Consider the following 19,426-nt stretch of genomic DNA (forward strand, 5'->3'; position numbering starts at 1 on the left):
ATCAGGGGGCTTCCCTGGTGGCTCAGTAGTAAACAATTTGCCTGCCGATGCAGGAAACAGGGGTTCTATCCCTGGTCCGGGAAGATCCCACAACCTTCAGAGCCACTAAGCCCATGTGCCACGACTCTGGAGCCTGTGCTTAAGAGTCTGCGAGCCGAAACCCCTGAGCCCACGCTCTGCAACGAGAGAAACCGTTGTGATGAGAAGCCCGCACACCTCACGTAAAGAGTAGCCCCCGCTCACCCCAACTCGAGAAAAGCCCACGCAGTAACAAAGACCCGGCACAACTGAAAATAAATAAATCCATGCAATTATTTTTTAAAAAAGAGTAAATCCGAATGCAATTCACCAGAAACCCCTGTAGAATTCAGTGCTCCTAGGAACAAAGATTCAGTTACCCGAGAAGCTTGGGTTCTGAATTTAGGCTGACACATGTGAATGATTTCCTGAATGATAAGCCAAAGAGAGATTATAGCACAGTAGGGTGTTAGCTGCTCGGCTGTGTCCAATTTTAGGTTGACATTTGTTGACTGCTAAGCCAGAGAGAGATTACAGCACAGTGAAGTGTTAGTTGCTCAGTCGCGTCCAACTCTTTGTGACCTCGTGGATGGTAGCCCTCCAGGCTCCTCTCTCCATGGGATTTTCCAGGCAAGAATACGGGAGTGGGTTGCCATTTCCTCCTCCAGGGGATTTTTCTCAGCGAGGGATTGAACCTGGGTTTCCTGCATTGCGGGCATATTTTTTTCCGTCTGAGCCATCAGGGAAACCCTAAAGAGAGATTCACAGGGCTTATGTTTGGTTTTGCTCATAAGAGGAAATGTACATGTTTATTTAAAGAAACCTATCTCTTCCTTCCCCTTACCGGCTGCCAACCTCCTAGCTAAAATTCTAGGAATGTTTTATTATGTGAGCTTTTATGAGTGACAGATGATCTGGACACGGATTCACTGGCAAAGTTACAAAAACTCTACGGAAACGGGGATCTCGCTGGGAAAGACAGGGCAGGAGGAGAAGGGGGCAACAGAGGATGAGGTGGTTGGATGGCATCACCGACTCGATGGACGTGAGTTTGAGTAAAGTCCGGGAGATGGTGAAGGACAGCGAAGCCTGGCGTGCTGCAGTCCATGCGGTTGCACAGAGTCAGAGTGCAATTAGCGACTGAAAAACAACAACGAGAAAAGACACGCGTAGAATATCAACCTCTCGGTGGACACATTCTTGAAGATCCAGGAAGTATGCATCGGTGGGATCCAGGGAAACCCTGCTGATTTCACAAAAGACTGCACACTTTTCTCCCAAGCATCTGCAATGTCTCCCCCTATTCCTTTTTTTTTCCCTATTTTTTTCAGTCTCCAGACACACTTGTCTAACTAGGTACAACATTCCCCTGGCAACAACAGATGTCAATCTTGCCTCTGCTTCAACACTTTATCTGGTATTTGGGGAAGCTGTTTGCCAGGGAGGAAGGAGAATCACAGGACAGCTTCTGAGTGTCTTTCTTTCTTCCTTAATCCCTTCAGAGAGACTCCATCTGCAGTGAGCTGGGTGACTCTTTCCTGACAACTCCACATGATTGCAGAGGGGGTGATTTTCTGTCTTTGCTCCGAGAATTCCCTTCCTTATCAAACTGCTCTTCTCGGCCAGGGCCAGAGAATTAATAACATTCACCCGTAAACATCCCCTTCTGTGTGAATCCAGAGCATAACGAGGACACTGATCCACATCTTCTGCACATGTTCCTGGTTTCATCAGCAGCACGACAATACTTCCTTGTCCTTTTTTGATGCATTAAAAAGATAAATCCATATGGAAATGACTCATCTCTCAAGCTCCGTGTCGTCGGCGTGGCCCCCGGAGCCTACAAGAGCATTAACGTCAGGAACAAGGAGCGACATGTCCTCATGCAAAGCACATCTTAGTCTGTGAGAGACCAGGCTCTCTAAGCCTCAGTCAACTGCTTTCTGGGAAGAACCGATTAAAAAAATTAAAAAAAAAAAGTTTTTTAAAAAAGGGCAAAATTGGTACAAATCTCTGCCTGCAGACCAGGTGGTAGGAAATCATTTCACTGTAGTTGAATGCATAGAACAGAGCCCTGTTAAAGGTGGAGCTGGGAATGACAAATTGGAAAGAAACCTTAGGACTTGAGCCACTACAGGAAATGAGACGACTATGTAATGACTCCAGAAATATGTGAGCTCGTCTTTACCACACAGAAGGAAAGGGGAGTGACTAGCCACGGTGATAGCCCGGTGCATTCATAGATGACAAGGAAGACTAGAGTGATATTCAAAATGTAACTGACCTTGGGGTCTGGCGGCTCGCTGCTCAAAAGCCACTAAAGAGCAAGGCTGCTGGAAAGGAAACTTGATTGTATCTTGGATACTGGCAGTGGGGAGGGTCAGATGGGTAGAGAAAGGACTTCCATCCAAAACCTGGCTCCCCGCCCACTGACAATCGGGGGCAAGAGCTTTTATAGACAGAGGGAGGGAGCTTCATGCAGAAACACCACACTCAGCTCTGACAGTCATCCTGAAACCACCGATGGGTGGTTTGCCCGGTGTCATCTTTATTGTCTCGGGTACAGTTAATCTTCAGTTCCTGGAGGAGGGCATGGCAGCCCACTGCAGTATCCTCGCCTGGAGAATCCCACGGACAGAGGAGGCTGCCAGGCTATAGCCCATAGGGTCGCAAGGAGTCAAACAGGACCGCAGCGGCTGAGCACGCAATCTGCAGTTCCGAGGTCACTTTGTTCCCATCTCTTTGAGGCCAGTTCTCGGAAATGAGGCCGCTGACATCATGGCTACAGTCTGGTCATCGTGTAATTCACTTCTCCACCTGGTGGGGTTTCAGTATCTACAGTGCAGCTCAGAGGATTATCTACAGCCCCTGAGGAGCAACCCAAACTCCTTGATTTTGCTTAATGACTAAACTATTATTATTTGGTCCCCTTTGACTGTTTTCCTGTTTCTGCGCATTCTCATTTCCGTGATTAAACTTTTTTATCTCCAGCTCAAGAGCAGATTCTCCTTGGCATCTCATCAGCAGGTTGCGAGTTGATGGCCATCCTTGTCTCGGTCCAAAATACAGCTAAGTTTTTATCCAAAATAAAAGCTATTTATCCAAAATACGGCTAAGTTTTCTTTCCCCCAGCCTCACTCTTTATTGGCTTTTGAGCAGTGAGCCGCCAGAACCCCACTGCCACGAGCTGTGAACCTGCGCCTGGGTGTCGATGAGAACAGCCATCACCCTTTTCCCAGGAACACAGGTGTGAGTCTGTGAAAAGACATTTTAAACCGTAGGCGCTGTCTCCACACGAGGGTTCAAATGTTTCATCGGTAGACAGCTGAGCTCTTTTTTTTAATTTATTTTCCAACTGAAGGATCATTGCTTTACAGAATTTTGCTCTTTTCTGTCAAACCTCAACATGAATCAGCCATAGGTATGCATATATCCCCTCCCTCCTGAACCTGCCTCCCATCTCCCGCTACATCCCACCCCTCTAGGTTGACACAGAGCCCCTGTTTGAGTTCCCTGAGACACACAGCAGACAGCTGGGGTCTTTAAGGCATCTCTCGAACGCTCCCCTCTCTCAGTCTGTGGATGAATTTGACAGCCGAAGAGCACCTCAGGACGTGGTGACCATGTTCGTGGAGAAGGCACCTAACCTGCTATTTGAGATGATAAAAATGACAGCACATTTTCCGACAGGCTGTCCCAGAATTCTCGTATCATCCTCTCTAGAGACACATTCGTCCTTTATTTTCACTATAAGCCTTTTATTTTTTTAAAGATTTTTTTTTTTTTGATGTGGACCATTTTTAAAGTCTTTATTGAGTTTGTTACGATATGGCTTCTGTTTTATGTTATGGTAGTTTAGATGCAAGGCCTGTGGGATCTTAACTCCCAACCAGGGATCAAACCCACACTCCCAGCATTGGAATGTGAAGTCTTAACCACAGGACCCCCAGGGAAATCCATGCAGGCCCTTTAGACCATGGTAATACTCTCAGTAAAGTTCCATTGTGGGGCTTCCCTGGTGGCTCAGCAGTAAAGAATCTGCCTGCAAAGGCAGAAGTTCAGTTCAGTTCAGTTCAGTTCAGTTGCTCAGTCGTGTCCGACTCTTTGCGACCCCAAGAATCGCAGCACGCCAGGCCTCCCTGTCCATCACCAACTCCCAGAGTTTACCCAAACCCATGTCCATCGAGTCAGTGATGCCATCCAACCATCTCATCCTCTGTCATCCCCTTCTCCTCCTGTCCCCAATCCTTCCCAGAAGACGCGGGTTCAATCCCTGGGTCGGGAAGATCCCCTGGAGGAGGCAATGGCAACCCACTCCAGTATTCTTGCCTGGGAAATCCCATGGACAGAGGAGCATGGCAGGCTAGAACCCATGGGGTTGCAAAAGAGTCGGACACAATTTAGCAACTAAAACAACACCAATGACAAAGTTGTGTTGCGTAGATTAGATCTAATGGTTGGAAACTTACCCACGTTAATGCTTGAGGAAACCTCCTCTTAGAGTCATGTCAGGTACCTCAACTCCATCCTGAGGCTCTTGACTTGTTTATAGCCAGTCTGACTGGTCCCATCACGGTAGCACTTTTAATGATCACTGTTGACACTCGCGCCTTATGGAATCATCGTGCATGCTTTCAGCCTCACCTGACGGTTCTTCCCTTTATCTCTGTAACTGGGAACCCCTTGAAGACACCCGGGTCAGAAGCTCACTCTTCTACTTCTGCGTCTACCCTTGTTTAAGATTTAATTAATTTGTATAACTTTGACCACCATCATGGACGTTCTTCGGCAAAATGAGAGAGATGAAATTTTACAGGGTCTCCATCAGCTTTTCTGACCTCTCTTCTTAGTGGTACCCAATCATTTGTTTCTATGAAGCTCTCAGAATGTTCCACGGCCCCCCTCCCCATGGAACTCTTAGGATTTTCATCTGTTTTATGGTCAAATTCTGTGTTCAGCTAGATGCATTGTCAGGTAGCAAAGCCAACCCAAAACAAAATTTTTTTAAAAGTCAATTGATTTTAATTGGAGGCTAATTACTTTACGGTCTTGTGATGGTTTTTGCCATACAGTGACATGAATCAGTCACAGGTGTATAAAATAGGTTTAATATTATTTGCATATTCACCTATCCAATTTTTGCCCCAGTTTTTTTTTTTTTTTGGCCTCACCTTTTGGCTTGTGGCATCTTAGCTCCCTTATCAGAGATCAAACTGGTGCCCCTTGCAGTGGAAACACAGGGTCCTAACCACTGGACTGACAGGGAATTCCCTTGCCAGAATTTATAGTAGATACATCTCAAACGAGAAGAGATTGCTAACCAGGAAGCTTAGGAGGGTGGCTTCCCAGATGGTTTGGTAGTAAAGAATCTGTCTGCAATGCAGGAAACGCAGCTGTGATTCCTGGGTGGGGAAGATCCCCTGGAGGAGGAAATGGCAACCCACCGCAGTATCCTTGCCTGGAGAATCCCACGGACAGAGGAGCCTGGCAGGCTGCAGTCCATGGGGTCACATGACTGAAGCGACTGAGTCTTCCGTTCTGAGGTCACTTTGCTCCCATCTCTTTGAGGCCAGTTCTCGGAAATGAGGCCGCTGACGTCACGGCTAGTCTGGTCGTCATGGAATTCACTTCTCCACCTGGGGGGGTTTCCAGCACGCACGCCTGCGCACAAAACGACATTCTCAATACAGACGAATTCCAGGTTCTCACCTTCTTTAAGAAATGTCTCAGCTAAAGCAGATCCCGGGGTAGCGGGAGGGAAGCTAAAAGACCCTGCACTTTCTCCAGCACAAGGAGAGTCTGGCAGAGAGGCCTGGCCTCGCCCAGGAGGCTGCAGATGCATCAATTCCCCGGCTTCAAACACAACCACTAAAAAAGCCTGCAGCACAGCCACACCCACCCAACGTTCTGGAAGGGTCTAGACTCCTAGCCCAGTTCGTGGGATGCCCCCTGGGGGGCATTCAGCAGTCAGCCTCTCCCTTGGACTCTGCAGCAAACACGTCAGGGGAAGGCTTCTAAGCTTTCCTCCTTCAGCCCCTAAGCCCAGGCAGCCCACCCCCTTGCCCACGCTTGAAACCCACCATCGTCACGAACCGCCCTCAGCCTGTCTTCCCTTGGTCTCCAAAAATGACTTTCCAGTTTCCCGCCTCCTAGTGCTTCCCTGGTGGCTCAGCTGGAAAAGAATCCGCCTGCAGTGCGGGAGATCTGGGTTCGATCCCTGGCTTAGGAAGACCCCCTGGAGAAGGGAAAGGCCACCCACTCCGGTATTCTGGCCTGGAGAATTCCATTGACTGTATATCCATGGGGTCACAAAGAGTCGGACACGAGTGAGCGACTTTCACTTCCCATTTACATTCTTGAACACCCAGATCTGCCTCTTCATTTCAAATGCAATGAGTCAGTACTACACGCCGATTTCATTAATTTGAACACTGTATTTGTCCTGAGGGAAAGGCAGGTAATAAAAGTAAGGCTAGGACAGGTATATTATGAGTCTGTCTCTTTTTTCTGTGTGGTTGCGAGGAGCCATGGACGGTACAAATAAATAGTTAATAGAAATTAATTCTGTTGCTTGTAGGATATTATTTCATTAAGTTTTATTGGATTTTCAAAACTGTGCTGTTAACCACAGGAGTATAAGACAATCTCCAGTGGATATTCGCTGTGTATTAAGGCAATCGAAGCTTAATCATGGACAACTTTTAAATTCTGCGACTGGAATGTACTCACTCTTTATTCATTTAAATGGTGAGTCTTTAAGTAAATTATGTACTTGTTGTTCAGTCCCTCAGTCGTGTCCGACTCTTTGCAACCCCATGGACTGCAGCACGCCAGGCCTCCCTGTCCATCACCAACTCCCAGAGCTTGTTCAAACTCATGTTCATAGAGTCGGTGATGCCATCCAACCATCTCACCCTCTGCCGTCCCCTTCTCCTCCCGCCTTCAATCTTTCCCAGCATCAGGTCTTTTCCAGTGAGTCAGTTCTTCACATCAGGTGACCAAAGTATTGGTGCTTCAGCTTCAGTCATTTCAGTGAATATTCAGGGTGAATTTCCTTTAGGATTGACTGGTTTGACAGTATAAATTTAACCCTTTATAATCCATACTAATATTGGGCATAGCTTCCTGGTGCCATATAATTTAAAATTTTATCATATTATATATATATATATATATATATATATATATATATATATACTTTTTCAAGATATACAGATGTCCTATGTGTATGCATATACATGCTACTGCTGCTGCTAAGTCGCTTCAGTCATGTCCGACTCTGTGGGACCCCGTAGATGGCAGCCCACCAGGCTCCGCCGTCCCTGGGATTCTCCAGGAAAGAACACTGGAGTGGGTTGCCATTTCCTTCTCCATTCATATACATACATACATGTTTATTTTATATAAGTATATACACATATCTACCTACATATCAAGGGATTAGAATCATTAGCTCATATACTATATGTAAAAGGGTATTTTAAATATATTTAAATACAGTTTTACTGGTGGTGGTGTTGTATTATTCCTTCAGTTGTGTCCAACTCTTTGAGACCCCATGGACTGTAGCCCACCAGGCTCCTCTGTCCATGGGGATTCTCCAGGCAGGAATACTGGTGAGGATTGCCATTCCCTTCTCCAGGGGATCTTCTAGACCCAGAGATCAAACCAAGGTCTTTTGCATTGCAGGCAGATTCTTTACTGTCTGAGCCACCGGGGAAGCCTTAGTTTTATTACAAGTTGGTGCATATTCAATATAGGTATATTAAGTATGTTCATTCTCAACAGTGCATTAAAGTAAGCTAATAAAAGTATAACCGGATTCCTTACTCCAGGGCACAGGAAAAATGTTATCATAATAAGCAAACAAGACATAAGTCAACAGAGGCAGTTATAACAATGATCTGACATGCACATCTGACAGCAGAGTATTAAGTACCATGATTTATCTTGGGGTTTTTTAACATAAATCTCTAATAGAGGAACCCTAGATTGCCAAATAATAAAGGTTTACTTACATGTATTTTTGTGTGCTGCGTATGTTTTCCCTGGAGGTTAAAAAGTATGTTTTCACCGAATATTACATCTGAAATATGATTAGGCAAAAAGCTGTCAGCCAGTTTTATGGTCATCAGCAATAAAATCAATAAACTGGTGAGACAAGTACCTGTAATTTGTGCTTAAGGCTGCTTGGATTGATCAGACACCTGATAAGTTATGAATTGCAAAAGGTAAGCCATGATGATTCATGTTGAAGGTTGGGAGAAACCAACGCAATTCTGTAAAGCAATTATTGTTCAATTGAAAAATTTATTAAATTAAAAAAGAGGCAACTATGCTATATTAGAAGAAGTTATTGAACAGTACAAGGAAAGGTGGTAGATTGTTTACGGAAAGCCAAACCAAGGTCTTTGTCAGTTGATGACTATGAGGAGTGAATGAAATTCTCCTAATTGAAGAAAAAAGAATTTAATCAAATAATGCCTTTAGTGGAGCTGGAGAAGACTCTTGAGAGTCTCTTGGACGGCAAGGAGATCCAACCAGTCCATCCTAAAGGAGATCAGTCCTGGGTGTTCATTGGAAGGACTGATGCTGAAGCTGAAACTCCAATACTTTGGCCACCTGATGCAAAGAACTGACTCATTGGAAAAGACCCTGATGCTAGGAAAGATTGAAGGTGGGAGGAGAAGGGGATGACAGAGGATGAGATGGTTGGATGGCATCACCGACTCAATGGGCATGAGTTTGAGTAAACCCCAGGAGATGGTGAAGGTAAGGGAAGCCTGGCGTGCTGCAGTCCGTGGGTTGTGAAGAGTCAGACACAACTGAGCGACTGAACAACAATGCCTTTAGAGTTAACCTGAAATTGTGGCAAAAGCAAGATTTGGGTTTGCATTTCTGTTCTGTTTAGAAAATTATTCATCAGTATGGAGTAAAAGTAATACTACCCCTAAACTGTTTTGGGGAACAATTCATCCATTTATTTTGAGTTATTTTAAGAGGTCTTGGCACAAAGTAGGAACATACTCACTTCTGGTCTTCTTCTTTCATGGGACTGGAACATCAACATCTGAAGTATGTATACGACCCCTGAATCCTCATTTTGTGACTTCAGTGGGGTTGGGAGGTCAGGACTGTAGTTTAGTGTTTACTATGCTTTTGGACCTCTTCTCAAACTGCAAACTGAGACCCTAGGAAGTGAAGAGCTATGACTTGCAACAACAGAGCTTAATGTTGGTGACAACTCCGGGCCCCAAGGTCTAGCAATCCCATCTCAGGGTCCTCCTGGAAGGACAAGAACCTGGGAGTCTGAAAAGTCTGAGGTGTTCCTGATTGAGGGGATGAAGTCCAAGGACGGGATATTTCTTTTGTGTATATGTGCGTTTAGTCACGAAGTCGTGTCCAACTCTTTTGTGACCCCTTGGACTGTAGCTCGCCAAGCTCCTCTGTCCATGGGATTCTCCAGGCAAGAATACTGGAGTGGGTTGCCATTTCCTCCTCCAGGGGCTCTTCCTGACCCAGGGATTGAACCCGGGTCTCCTGCACCCCCTGCATTAGCAGGCAGATTTGTTACAATCTGAGCCACCAGGGTATTCTAATTGAAGTATACATATATACTTATAAATAAGTATAAATATACATTTATATATATAAATAAGTATATTTATATGACTATATAAATAAGTATAAATATATATATTTTTTAACTGAAGTAAGTTTTAAATCAACTATGGGCTTCCTTTGTAGCTCAACTGGTAAAGAATCCACCTGCAACGCAGGAGACCTGGGTTTGATCCCTGGGTTGGGCATATGCCCTGGAGAAGGGATAGGCTACATACGCCAGTATTCTTGGCCTTCCCTTGTGGCTCAGCTGGTAAAGAATCCGCCTGCACTGTGCACTGTGGGAGACCTGGGTTCTATTCCTGGGTTGGGAAGATCCCCTGGATAAGGGAAAGGCTACCCACTCCAGTATTCTGGCCTGGAAAATTCCATGGACTGTGTAATCCGTGGGGTCGCAAAGAGTTGGACACGACTGAGCAAATTTCACTTAAACCAAGTAGACCTCAATGGAAAAAATACGGTAAGAAATGAGTCTAATCTGCTTCTAAGTTTCCTGAGTGGCTGTGTCCTGTGCCACATGAACATACAATTCCCACAGAAACACATGTCATTATGTAGTAAGCTAACCCACATACATTAGCCCATGCTTTGAAGACGCAGCTCAAAAGCTGCCTTATCCACAATGTCTCCCATCTTCATAAACCCTCACGGGACTGTCTTTCTCCACTGGAAGACACGCTTCGCAGCTCTACCCTCAGCATCACCACCCAGGGATGTCGCTGGGTTCCTCATACCTGACACCCAGGTCATAGTCAATCCTTATCACATGACCAAGTGTAACCATCACTGCACCCCTGGTGCCTCAGACGGTAAAGAGTCTGCCTGCCTGCAACATGGGAGACCTGGGTTTGATCCCTGGGTTGGGAAGATCCCCGAGGAAGGGAATGGCAACCCACTCCAGTATCCTTGCCTGGAGAATCCCAGGGACAGAGGAGCCTGGTGGGCTACAGTCCAGAGGGTCAAAAAAAGCTGGACCTGACTGAGTGACTAACACTTGGACTTCTCACATCATAATGCCCCTCACCTGGACCTCCTGAAACAGAGCTGATTCTTGTCATTGTTACATGTTCTACAAAGTCATTGCAAATGCTGAACTAGTGAATGCTGGATCATTTCTCCTAGGGAAGTAAATTTTCTGGGAGCCACTGGTCACAACATTTTCATCAAGAGATCAACACATTACCTGGTGCAAAGTGTGTATCTGTTTGCAGGCACCTTATTTCATACGTCCAGTACTTCATATTTCATAACTCCAATCCTTTGGCCACCTGATATGAAGAACTGACTCATTGGGAAAGGCCCTGATGCTGGGGAAGATTGAGGGCAGGAGGAAAAAGGAATGACAGAGGATGAGATGGTTGGATGGCATCACCGACTCAGTGGACATGAGTTTGAGCAGGCTCCAGGAGATGGTGAAGAACAGGGAGGCCTGGTGTGCTGCAGTCCATGGGGTCACAAAGAGTCAGACACGACTGAGAGACTGAACTGAACCGAACTATTTCATACGTATTTTTGAGTCATCCACCTGGGACTAGAAGCCATCAGCATGGCAACTCAAGCCAGCAAGGAGCTTGTCTAACTCAAGTATTTTCCCCCTAAGGCACATCGCAGTCTTTTTGGGCCTCTATCCCAACAGTAGACAGCATTAAAACACCATGACTGGGGCCATTTCCCACAAGGACACCATTGCTAAAAGACACATAAATGAGAAAAATGCAGCCCTACATAGTCCACAAAAAGACACCGGTTTACAGCCTGAAAGCTGAAATCAGAAGGCAGGGCGTTGCAACGCCCAACCCCCCAGCTGAGCCAAGTCCATGAATGGCCCCCAAAGAACCTCCAGGACTGACTTAATGTTTAAGAACAGCCTGTAGTGGAGCGGATGAGTTTGCAAATCCGGAACCCAAGGACAACGAGGCGCGATCTGCAGTCTCCTCCCTGGTCTGCCCGTTTCCTTCCACTCTGGTCCAGCCACCATGCACGCAGCAGTCAGGTCATGGCTAAGCCACGTCCAAGAATCACTGAGACTCTTGCCTGCAACACTTGCCAGCCTCTTCCTCTTGGAATCACAGCAGTACGATTCTAGAGTCTTTCCACAGCCTGGAGGGACCCCAGAAAAGTCTCCTTGCCCAGCTCCTTCCCTCGCTTCCTACAGCTTTTGTTCACCCCAAGTCTCCCTCTTCCACTGACCTCCCTGACCCAGTCCACCCTGCCAGTCCCCCTTCCAGCACAGGTCTCAGCTTCAAGGCCACGTTCTCAGAGAAGCATCCCTGATACTTCCAAGGTCTGGGATCCCTTCAGCCCCTCCACCTGGCTGTGTACTGCACTTTTTTTCTTTCTAAGCTTTTATTTATTTCTGGCTGCATCGGATCTTTGTAGCTGTGCAGGCGTTTTCTCTAGTTGTGGACAGGGAGGGCTCCTCTCAAGTTGCAGCACACTGGCTTCTCACTGCAGTCCTTTCTCTTGTCCTGAGACACAGGCTCTAGGGCTCCCAGGCTCCAGAGTACAGGCTCCAATAACATTTCTGATACACGAGTTTAGTTGTTCCACGTCACGTGGGATCTTCCCAGACCAGGGAATTGAACCCGTGTCCCCTGCACTGGCAGGCGGATTTTTATCCACTGGAGCCCCAGGGGAGTCCCTGCACATTTATCGGAAGCAGTTTATTTGTTTGCTAGCATGTTGCTGGCCCACACTTATAGGAATATAAGCACCCTGATCTCAGGGTCCTTGCGATCCCAGCTGCATTCATAGCACAGAGGTCAATGTGCCAGCGCTCAGCTCAGTTCGGTTTAGTCGCTCAATCGTGTCCGACTCTTTGTGACCCCATGGGCTGCAGCACACCAGGCCTCCCTGTCCATCACCAACTCCCAGAGTCCACCCAAACCCATGTCCATTGAGTTGGTGATGCCATCCAACCATCTCATCCCCTTCTTCTCCTGTCCTCCATCTTTCTCAGCATCAGGGTCTTTTCCAATGAGTCAGTTCTTCACATCGGGTGGCCAAAGGATTGGAGTTTCAGCCTCAGCATCAGTCCTTCCAATGAATATTCAGGACTGATTTCCTTTAGGATAGACTTGTTGGATCTCCTTGCAGTCCAAGGGACTCTCAGGAGTCTTCTCCAACACCACAGTTCAAAAGCATCAATTCTTCGGTGCTCAGCTTTCCTTATAGTCCAACTCTCACATCCATACATGACTACTGGAAAACCCATAGCCCAGCACTCAGCAGTTCTCAATACACAAGAGTTGGATGAACAGCTTGCAGAGTACCCCTGGGTGCTACTTTACGGGGCTAATTTATGCCTCTGTCCCCACGTTCCCTTTAATAATGTCAGTTTCTGGGCAGCAGGAATGACTTAGGCTCCGGTTTCACGCCAAGATGTTTATACTACATCTCTTTTCCCTACTGCGTCATGGGCAAGTCAGCAGGATGTGATGGCAACAAGTCCACATGTCCAAGTAGCTTTTGTACCGTATAAGCTAAAAATATACTTATTGAGTAAGTGGCCTCAGTTCTGGAGCTTGTGTGTCTGTTATGTTTAACTTCCCAACAATCAGCTCCGATAGGAATGGGCTGGAAAGCAATAGACATCATTTATTTTTTTTGCTATGCTGTGCTCAGTCCTGTCTGACACTTTGCAACCCCGTGGACTGTAGCCCACTAGGTTCCTCTGGCCATGGGATTCTCCAGGTAAGAATACTGGAGTGGGTTGCCATTTCCTCCTCCAGGGGATCTTCCTGACCCTGGATCAAATCCAAATTTCCTGTACTGGCAGGTGAGTTCCTTACCACTGAGCCACCTGGGAAGCACAGATCGGGGAGAGGGTACATTAACCAGACTGAATGTCATGAGAACATTACCAAAGACAGGCTGCATCAATATATCGCACGGCAGTTTACTTCCACCCGGACAAAAAGGTGTTCAACCAGTGCTTTACTTCTTTTGCTTCTGGTTTGCATATGTACCTCTGGCTCATGGAGGCAGAAGGGAAGCTGAGAGAAACAGTAACAGATTCTGACCTCCCGTGAACCACAGGGGTGTTTCAGAGCAGAGCAAAGGTAAAATGCAATGGACTGCAGACTTTCATCTCAGAATGTGGCAGAGCCCCGACAACCCACATTCGCCCCTGAGTCGGTTTTCTAGAGACCTGCACCAGAACACTGGTATATTGTAAACACTTCCCAGTGACTCTTTGGATCCTTAGATGTGTAATCACAAGCCAGATTTTTACCACCTCCATAAACTCCCTTTGTTCTTTTGATGGGGCTTTCCAGGTGGCCCTAGTGGTAAAGAATCCGCCTGCCCATGCAGGAGACGTAAGAGACCTGGGTTTCATGCCTGGGTCAGGAAGATCCCCCAGATGAATGCATGGCAACCCACTCCAGTATTCTTGCCTGGAGAATCTCATGAACGGTGGAGCCTGGTGCTACAGTCTACAGGCTCGCAAAGAATCGGACATCACTGAACACTTACGTGAGTGTATATGTCTACGTATATGTATGTATTGGAGAAGGAAATGGCAACCCACTCCAGTATTCTTGCCTGGAGAATTCCATGGACAGAGGAGCCTGGCAGGCTACAGTCTTTGGGGTTGCAAGAGTTGGACAGGACTGAGCGACTAAGGACACACACATATGTACGTATAAAATGGCTACACTGAAGAATTATTGGAATCGGGCCATATCTATTTCCATAATATTTTCTTCTTGGGTAGAAATGTCTTACATCTTTAGGAAAACACTCCCATGAAAATTCAGGTGGATGGGCATTTGGCCCCATCTCTGGCAGCTTTTTTGGTGGTTCTGCTTTGATAAACTGTTACCAAACTTCTAGATGAGCACCCATCTTTTGAACTAATTGAATATGTTAACTTTTTTCCTCTGTAGAGCTGGTGTGTCATTATATTTTCCATTCTGTGCCTTGCTTTTCATGCATTTAAAGTGCCGGAGCAGCTGTTTATTTGGAAAGTTTCCATCATGGCCATAATAATCTCCAACTAATTGCACATCAAATATTTATTTCTTGCACGTTAAATTAATGAAGCGGCTTCAACAAGAGAAAAATTGGATCAGGTTGGCAAACGGTGCCTATAAATTCATGAAAGATTCCCAGTTCTTTTTTGGCAGGACTCCTTTGATACAGATTAACAGTTTTTAAATGGAAAAAAAAAATTCCCATTATCTGGTTGAGAGTTTTTAAATAGGCAAGCTCTCTTTATTAAAATACTTTTCCCAATGTTTCCTTGAGAGATCATATTATAGCTTTCAGAAAAGAAAAAAAAAGCCATGCTATTGATTTTCAAATAAATTATTTGGTATATTTTTTTTGCCTTGAATTTAATATGTTATTTTTCATTCTTCTTTTTAAAAACTTGAAGTAGAGTTAATTTACAATGTTATGTTAATTTCAAGTGCACAACAGTAATTTATACATATATATACATATATACATATGTGTGTATATATATATTCTTTTCATATTTTTTTCCATTCTAGCTTATTACAAGATGTTAAATATAGCTCCCTATATAGTAGATCTTTCTTGTTTACCAATTTTATGTATGGTAGCATATATATGTTGATCACAAATGTATAACAAAATTTATATTTGAGATTCTTTCCATTATACTCTATTACAGTATATTGACTATAGCTCCCTGTGCTACACAGTAGGTCCTTGTTGTTTACCTCTTTTTATATATAGTCGCTCAGTCATGCCCAACTCTTTGCAACCCCATGGACTGTAGCCTGCCAGTCTCCTCCATCCATGGGATTCTCTAGGCAAGAACCATCCAACCATCCCATCCTCTGTCATCCCCTTCTCCTCCCGTCTTCTATCATTCCCAGCATCAGGGTCTTTTCCAATGAGTCAGCTCTTCGCATCAGGTGGCCAAAGTATTTGGAGTTTCAGCTTCAGCATCAGTCCTTCCAATGAACACCCGGGACTGATCTCCTTTAGGATGGACTGGTCGGATCTCCTTGCAGTCCAAGGGGCTCTCAGGAGTCTTTTCCAACACCACAGTTCAAAAGCATCCATTCTTCAGTGCTCTGCCTTCTTTATGGGCCAACTCTCACAAGTGCACATGACCACTGGGAAAACTATAAGTTTGACTAAACAGACCTTTGTCAGCAAAGTGATATCTCTGCTTCTTAATACACTGTCTAGGCCTCTGTAGATGTTACTAGATCTTTTTGCAGGTGGTGCCGCCCAGTATCTTGAGACCAGTTCCATCGGGCTCCCTTTGTCACCTGCTTTGTCTACCAGGGGACTTAAAGATGCTTCTTTACTTTTATTTCAGCACAGGGTGTCTCGATTTGATTTCATTTTTATTAACTTACTCTGAAACCCAAGTGAAACCATTCAAGCTAGAATCATGTCCCTTTCTCACTTTAGCAACATCTTCTGTTGACGAACCCTGACTATTGTTTCTGCTCCATTTGCTTTCAAATGATTTTCAGAACTCTAATTAGAAGTTGATCCTTTTCTTTCTCATTTATAATTTTAATCTCTCACCATTTACATCTATTTCTTCCAATTGTTTTGCATTCTGGGAAAGTGTCCCATCTTTTGACATGCCAGAAAACTGTTTTCTCTGTGTCTGTTCCATTCTTACATAATCTTGCTGCAAATTTAAATTTGGTCATCGAGTTTTGTGTCTTGTTTGTTTTTAAGCGATGTCTGTGTTAATCTTGTTCTGTTCTCTTCTTAGATTCCATGAACGCTTTTGTCTTTGCAGAACTGGAGGAATAAAATAAGTCTAAATACTCTAAATTCCCAAAGAAAATCCCCATTGCTTAGAAAGCTCAAAACCTAGTACATTTTTCAAATGATCCTTTAGGAAGAAAATCTCTTGCAAATGCCTCTCCTTTTCAAAGTTAAGGTGTATGTATCAGTTGCTCAGTTACGTCCGACTCTGCAACCCCACGGACTGTAGTCTGCCAGGCTCCTCTGTCCATGGGATTCTCCAGGGAAGAATCCTGGAGTGGGTTGCCGTTCCTTTCTCCAGGGGATCTCCCCGACCAGCGATTGAATCTGGGTCTCCTTGATTGAACTGGAGTCCCTTGGAATTCAAGGAGATCAAACCAGTCAATCTTAAAGGAAATCAGTCCTGGATGTTCATTGGAAGGACTGATGCCGAAGGTGAAACTCCAATACTTTGGCCACCTGGTGCAAAGAACTGACTCACTGGAAAAAACTGTGATGCTGGGAAAGATTGAAGGCAGGAGGAGAAGGGGACGCCAGAGGATGAGATGGTTGGATGGCATCACTGACTCGATGGACATGAGTTTGGTCAAGCTCTGGGAGTTGTTGATGGACAGGGAGGCCTGACGTGCTGCAGTCCATGGGGTCTCAAAGAGTTGGATGCTACTGAGTGACTGAATTGAACTGAAGCATTTAACAGGATACCTGGCATCGAGAAACTTGTGTGTTGTGTGTGCGCGTGTGCTCATTTGTGTCCAACTCTTTTCAACCGGCATGGACTGCAGCCCACCAGGCTCCTCTGTCCATGGGATTTCCCAGGCAAGAATAGTGGAATGGGTCACCATCTCCTCCTCAAGTGGATCTTCCCGACCCAGGGATCAAACCTGCATCTCCTGCATTGGCAGGCAGATTCTCTACCACTGAGTCCCCAGAAAGGACTAAATGTGAAATAAAACCACGCCCACTGCATCAGAAATTTCAGCTCCATGTGGTAAAGGTTAAGAAACACATGCAAGCTTGTGAATAAACCCATGGAAGAACCATATCATGTTGTGGATCTTGACTTAGGTGATAGGAACAGATTGAGAAAAATAGATTTGTTTGGGGAGAAAAGAAATGGCCAGCGTACAGATCCGTCTGAAGCCAGGCTAGCATTCCCTCTAGAAAACAGATGCTCCTCTGCTCTGTCTCTTTCCTCCTTGGCGCCAAAGCTCCTAGAAAGGCTTGACTTCTGCTTCAATCTTTAGGGACGAAAGAGGGCAGTGAATCACGTGTTGACTAAATAGGGTCCACATACCTTAGCCCTCACCGGAGCTCACGAGGTGCTTTCAATTCGGAAACCGTGAGGTTTCGTGAGAACGATGCCCCGGACCACCTGTTGCCCACCTGCGACCGGCAACGTGGTTGAATCTTGTTGTCTTAAGAAAACGAGAACGCTACTGCCCTTCACACTGAGGGTGGCATACGGGGCTATGAACGCTAACGAGGCCACCGGAATGCCATCTGTTTACAAGATGACCAAGAGTAAAATCACACCGTGATGACAGGCCAGAACCCAGCCCCTGAAAACCTGCAGCTTCTTTCCAAGTCCCCCTGCCGCTGGGTGTTTGAAAGGCTCAGATCCACAACCTAGGCCACTCACAGTTTGTGTAAGATTTTGAAGCAAAATTATCAGGGTGGTGCAAAAGTAATCGCCGTTTTGCACCGTTGACCTTTGCCGTTTGATACTGGAATACATTCTTAAATAAATGCGGTTATAGTATACTGTCATTTGAATGCACATGTCTTGCTTTATGTTTCTTCTAGCTAATGATTAGCTGTTTATTTTATATTTATTTCATTTTCTATATTTATTTTAGACTATAGAAATGATGGTAGACAAAAAGCAAAATCGAGCGATTTTTAAAAAGCAATTATTTATTTATCACCTATCTATCTATCTATTTCTTTATTTTTCGCCGTGCTGAGTCTTCATGGCTGCTCACAGTTTTTCTATTGTGGCCAGTGAAGGCTACTCCATAGTTGCAGTCACGGGTTTCTCTTTGTAGTGGCTTCTCTTGTTGCAGAGCATGGGCTCTAGGCAGGCAGGCTTCAGTAGTTGTGGCTCGTGGACTTAGCTGCCCCGGGGCAGGTGGAATCCTCCGTGACCAGGGATCGAACCCATGTCCCCTGCACGGGCAGATGGACTCTTAACCAATGGGCCACCAGGGAAGTCCCTGAGTGCATTTTTAATTCAAGTTCAAAATGGGTCGTAAAAGCAGTGGGGACAGCTTGCAACATCAGTAACGCATTGGGCCCAGGAACTGCTAAGGGATGTACAATTTGGTGGTGGCTCGAGAGGTTTCGCAAATGAGATGACAGCCTAAAGTGTTTCATCAGTAGACGGCTGGGCTCTGTAAGGCATCTGTCTAAAGTTCACAGGCTTACACAAAGGGAAAACACAATGAGGACACGTGGCCGTGGAGACACAGCTCAGCTAAGCGAGGATCCACTATCGTTTATAAGACCTATTCAGACGTCGGCCTCAGGGTGTGTTTGCTTTTAATTTCTTCCCTTGCTGGAAGATTTTCTGTTGAAAGAAAGCTTTTGGGATGAGAGCCTGCTAAAGGTGTCAAGTGTTAGTCACTCAATCGTGTCTGACCCCTGTGACCCCATGGACTGTCACCCACCTGGTTTCCTCTGTCCATGGGATTCTCCAGGCAAGAACACTGGAGTGGGTTGCCATTCCCTTCTCCAGGGGATCTTCCTGACCCAGGGGTCAAATCCGCATCTCTACATTGCAGGTGGATTCTTTACCGGCTGAGCTACCACGGAAGTCCACGTTTGTAAAGAAAATGAACTGGCAAATACTAAAAAAAAAAAAAAAAAAAAAAAAACAGTCACTGGTTTTAAGCTTGCTGGTTGGGGAAATCAAAGCTACTTCATCTTTTTGTGTTTTTCTCTAGATCTTCCTTCCTTCCCTCTTTCCCTACAGTGCAGCACTTAGGATCCTCACTGTCACAAGCAGTATCTTTTTTAGTTGCAGCCCGTGGGATCTAGCTCTGTGACCAGGGATCGAACCCTGGCCCCCTGCATTGGAAGC

Source organism: Giraffa tippelskirchi, chromosome X (assembly GCF_054371585.1).
Source record: "Giraffa tippelskirchi isolate mGirTip1 chromosome X, T2T-mGirTip1v1.2.pri, whole genome shotgun sequence".
In the NCBI taxonomy this organism is placed as follows: Eukaryota; Metazoa; Chordata; class Mammalia; order Artiodactyla; family Giraffidae; genus Giraffa; species Giraffa tippelskirchi.